Source organism: Arachis hypogaea, chromosome 1 (assembly GCF_003086295.3).
Source record: "Arachis hypogaea cultivar Tifrunner chromosome 1, arahy.Tifrunner.gnm2.J5K5, whole genome shotgun sequence".
Taxonomy (NCBI): domain Eukaryota; kingdom Viridiplantae; phylum Streptophyta; class Magnoliopsida; order Fabales; family Fabaceae; genus Arachis; species Arachis hypogaea.
In genome coordinates, this window is record NC_092036.1 from 65632699 (window position 1) to 65637755 (window position 5057).

Consider the following 5057-nt stretch of genomic DNA (forward strand, 5'->3'; position numbering starts at 1 on the left):
AATGATTGGCTTCTATAGGAACTCAAAATCCAGATAGTGTTATTGATTCTCCTAGTTAAGTATGATGATTCTTGAACACAGCTACTTTATGAGTCTTGGCCGTGGCCCAAAGCACTCTGTCTTCCAGTATTACCACCGGATACATACATGCCACAGACACATAACTGGGTGAACCTTTTCAGATTGTGACTCAGCTTTGCTAGAGTCCCCAATTAGAGGTGTCCAGGGTTCTTAAGCACACTCTTTTTGCCTTGGATCACAGCTTTATTTTTTTATATTTTTTTCTTTTTCTTTTTCTCTTTCTCTTTTCTTTTTTTTTTGTTTTTCTCTCTTTTTTTTGAATATTCACTGCTTTTTCTTGCTTCAAGAATCATTTTTATGATTTTTCAGATCCTCAGTAACATGTCTCCTTTTTCATCATTCTTTCAAGAGCCAACAATTTTAACATTCATGAACAACAAATTCAAAAGACATATGCACTGTTCAAGCATACATTCAGAAAACAAAAAGTATTGTCACCACATCAAAATAATTAAGCTAGTTTTAAAGATGAATTTGAAATCCTGTACTTCTTGTTCTTTTGTAATAAAAACATTTTTCATTTAAGAAAGGTGATGGATTCATAGGACATTCATAACTTTAAGGCATAGACACTAAGACACTAATGATCATAAGACACAAACATAGACAAACATAAGCATAAATTTTTGAAAAACAGAAAAATAAAGAACAAGGAGATTAAAGAATGGGTCTACCTTAGTGATGGCAGCTTGTTCTTCCTCTTGAAGATCTTATGGAGTGCTTGAGCTCCTCAATGTCTCTTCCTTGCCTTTGTTGTTCCTCTCTCATGATTCTTTGATCTTCTCTAATTTCATGGAGGAGGATGGAATGTTCTTGGTGCTCCACCCTTAATTGTCCCATGTTGGAACTCAATTCTCCTAGGGAGGTGTTGATTTGCTCCCAATAGTTTTGTGGAGGAAAGTGCATCCCTTGAGGCATCTCAGGGATTTCATGATGAGAGGGGTCTCTTGTTTGCTCCATCATTTTCTTAGTGATGGGCTTGAGGTCATGCCTTCTTAGTTGAATCGGCTTCCCTCTCTCTTCCATTGAGCGCCCTCTTCACGGATGTCTATGAGGACTTGGTCCAACCTTTGATCAAAGTTGACCCTTTTTGAGTTTGAAAGGGACCTCGGGGATCACCTTCTTCATGGCCACAACTTCATAGAAGTGGTCTTGATGCACCCTTGAGATGAATCTCTCCATCTCCCATGACTCGGAGGTGGAAGCTTTTGCCTTCCCTTTCCTCTTTCTAGAGGTTTCTCCGGCCTTGGATGCCATAAATGGTTATGGAAAACCAAAAAGCAATGCTTTTACCACACCAAACTTAAATGGTTTGCTCGTCCTCGAGCAAAAGAAGAAAGAAGAGAGTAGAAGAAGAAGGAATAGAGGAGATGGAGGTGGCTTTGTGGTTCGGCCAAGGGGAGAAGTAGTGTTTAGGTTGTGTGAAAATGAAGTGGTGAAGATGGGTTTATATAGGAGTGGAGAGAGGGGTAGGGTTCGGCTATGGGAGGGTGGGTATGGGAGGGAAAGTGGTTTGAATTTGAATGGTGAGGTAGGTGGGGTTTTATGAAGGATGGATGTGAGTGGTGAAGAGAATAGTGGGATTTGATAGGTGAGGGGTTTTTGGGGAAGAGGTATTTAGGTGATTGGTGAATGGGTGAAGAAGAGAGAGGGTGGTGGGGTAGGTGGGAATCCTGTGGGGTCCACAGATCCTGAGGTGTCAAGGAAAATTCATCCCTGCACCAAGTAGCAAGCAAAAATGCCCTTTGTGCCAATTCTGGCGTTAAACGCCAGGCTGGTGCCCATTTTTGGCATTTAACGCCAGCTTCTTGCCCTTTTCTGGTGTTTAACACCAGTCTGGTGCCCCTTTCTGGCGTTAAACGCCCAGAATGGTGCCAAACTGGGCGTTAAACGCCCAATTGCTGCCCTTACTGGCGTTTAAACGCCAGCAAGGTTTTCCTCCAAGGTGTGCTATTTTTCTTTCTGTTTTTCATTCTATTTTTGCTTTTTCAATTGATTTTGTGACTTCTCATGATCATCAACCTACAGAAAACATAAAATAACAAAGGAAAATAGATAATATAATAAAATTGAGTTGCCTCCCAACAAGCGCTTCTTTATTGTCAGTAGCTTGACAGAGGGCTCTCATGGAGCCTCACAGATACTCAGAGCAATGTTGGAACCTCCCAACACCAAACTTAGAGTTTGAATGTGGGGGTTCAACACCAAACCTAGAATTTGGTTGTGGCCTCTTAATACCAAACTTAGATTTTGACTGTGGGGGCTCTGTTTGACTCTATTTTGAGAGAAGCTCTTCATGCTTCCTCTCCATGGTGACAGAGGGATATCCTTGAGCCTTAAACACTAAGGATTCTTCATTCACTTGAATGATCAATTCTCCTCTGTCAACATCAATCACAGCCTTTGCTATGGCTAGGAAGGGTCTGCCAAGGATGATGGATTCATCCATGCACTTCCCAGTCTCTAGGACTATGAAATCAGCAGGGATGTAATGGTCTTCAACTTTTACCAGAACATCCTCTACAAGTCCATAAGCTTGTTTTCTTGAATTGTCTGCCATCTCTAGTGAGATTTTTGCAGCTTGTACCTCAAAGATCCCTAGCTTCTCCATTACAAAGAGAGGCATGAGGTTTACACTTGACCCTAAGTCACATAGAGCCTTCTTAAAGGTCATGGTGCCTATGGTACAAGGTATTGAAAACTTTCCAGGATCTTGTCTCTTTTGAGGTAATTTCTGCCTAGACAAGTCATCCAGTTCTTTGGTGAGCAAAGGGGGTTCATCCTCCCAAGTCTCATTACCAAATAACTTGTCATTTAGCTTCATGATTGCTCCAAGGTATTTAGCAACTTGCTCTTCAGTGACATCTTCATCCTCTTCAGAGGACGAATACTCATCAGAGCTCATGAATGGCAGAAGTAAATTCAATGGAATCTCTATGGTCCCAGTGTGAGCCTCAGATTCCCATGGTTCCTCATTAGGGAACTCATTGGAGGCCAGTGGACGCCCATTGAGGTCTTCCTTAGTGGCGTTCACTGCCTCTCCCTCCTCTCCAAATTCGGCCATGTTGATGGCCTTGCACTTTTCTTTTGGATTTTCTTCTGTATTGCTTGGAAGAGTACTAGAAGGGAGTTCAGTAATTTTCTTACTCAGCTGACCCACTTGTGCCTCCAAGTTTCTAATGGAGGACCTTGTTTCAGTCATGAAACTTTGAGTGGTTTTGATTAGATCAGAGACCATGGTTGCTAAGTTAGAGTGGCTCTGCTTAGAATTCTCTGTCTGTTGCTGAGAAGATGATGGAAAAGGCTTGCTATTGCTAAACCTGTTTCTTCCACCATTATTGTTGTCGAAACCTTGTTGAGGTCTCTGTTGATCCTTCCATGAGAGATTTGGATGATTTCTCCATGAAGGATTATAGGTGTTTCCATAGGGTTCTTCCATGTAATTCACCTCTTCCATTGAAGGGTTTTCAGGATCATAAGCTTCTTCTTCAGATGAAGCATCCTTAGTACTGCCTGATGCATTTTGCATTCCAGACAGACTTTGAGAAATCAAATTGACTTGCTAAGTCAATATTTTATTCTGGGCCAGTATGGCATTTAGAGTATCAATCTCAAGAACTCCTTTCTTCTGATTAGTCCCATTGTTCACAGGATTCCTTTCAGAAGTGTACATGAATTGGTTATTTGCAACCATTTCAATTAGTTCTTGAGCTTCTGTAGGTGTCTTCTTCAGATGAAGAGATCCTCCAGCAGAGCTATCCAAAGACATCTTGGACAGTTCAGACAGACCATCATAGAAAATACCTATGATGCTCCATTCAGAAAGCATATCAGAGGGACACTTTCTGATCAATTGTTTGTATCTTTCCCAAGCTTCATAGAGGGATTCTCCTTCCTTCTGTCTGAAGGTTTGGACTTCCACTCTAAGCTTACTCAATTTTTGAGGTGGAAAGAACTTTGCCAAGAAGGCATTGACTAACTTTTCCCAAGAGTTCAGGCTTTCTTTAGGTTGTGAATCCAACCATATTCTAGCTCTGTCTCTTACAGCAAAAGGGAATAGCATAAGTCTGTAGACCTCAGGGTCAACCCCATTAGTCTTGACAGTGTCACAGATTTGCAAGAATTCAGCTAAAAACTGATGAGGATCTTCCAATGGAAGTCCATGGAACTTGCAATTCTGTTGCATTAAAGAAACTAATTGAGGCTTAAGCTCAAAGTTGTTTACTCCAATGGTAGGGATAGAGATGCTTCTCCCATAGAAGTCGGGAGTAGGTGCATTGAAGTCACCCAGCACCTTCCTTGCATTGTTGGCATTGTTGTTGTTTTCGGCTGCCATGTCTTCTTCTTCTTTGAAGATTTCTATTAGGTCCTCAGAGAGTTGTGCCTTAGCTTCTCTTAGCTTTCGCTTCAATGTCCTTTCAGGTTCAGGGTCAGCCTCAACAAGAATGCTTTTGTCTTTGCTCCTGCTCATATGAAAGAGAAGAGAATAAGAAAATATGGAATCCTCTATGTCACAGTATAGAGATTCCTTGCGGTGTCAGAGGAAAAGAAAAATAGAAGGAAAGGTAGAAGAACTCGAACTTATCAAAAGGGATGGAGTTCGAATTGTTCATTGAGGAATAGTGTTAGTCCATAAATAGAAGGATGTGAGAAGAAGGGAAGAAATTTTCGAAAATAAATTAAAAAGATTTTAAAAAAATTTTGAAAAAGATTTTGAAATTAGAAATTAAAAAGATATGATTTGAAAACTATTTTGAAAAGGATGTGATTAAAACGATATGATGGAAAAGTTATGGTTTTAAAAAATGTGATTGAGAAGATATGATTTGAAAAACAATTTAAAAAGATTTAATTTTAAAAATTAATGACTTGGCTAACAAGAAAAGATATGATTCAAACATTAAACCTTTCTCAACAGAAAAGGCAACATACTTGAAATGTTGAATCAAATCATTAATTGATAGCAAGTATTTTTG

General features: G+C 40.1%; 1 non-coding gene across 1 annotated transcript; it reads left to right on the forward strand.

Annotated features, from left to right (window-relative positions):
- Positions 1–3904: 3904 nt before the first annotated feature.
- LOC112712886 (small nucleolar RNA R71) lies at positions 3905–4012 on the forward strand. Its single transcript, XR_003157955.1, has one exon. It is a non-coding gene; the product is annotated as a small nucleolar RNA R71 (small nucleolar RNA).
- The last annotated feature ends 1045 nt before the right edge of the window (positions 4013–5057 follow it).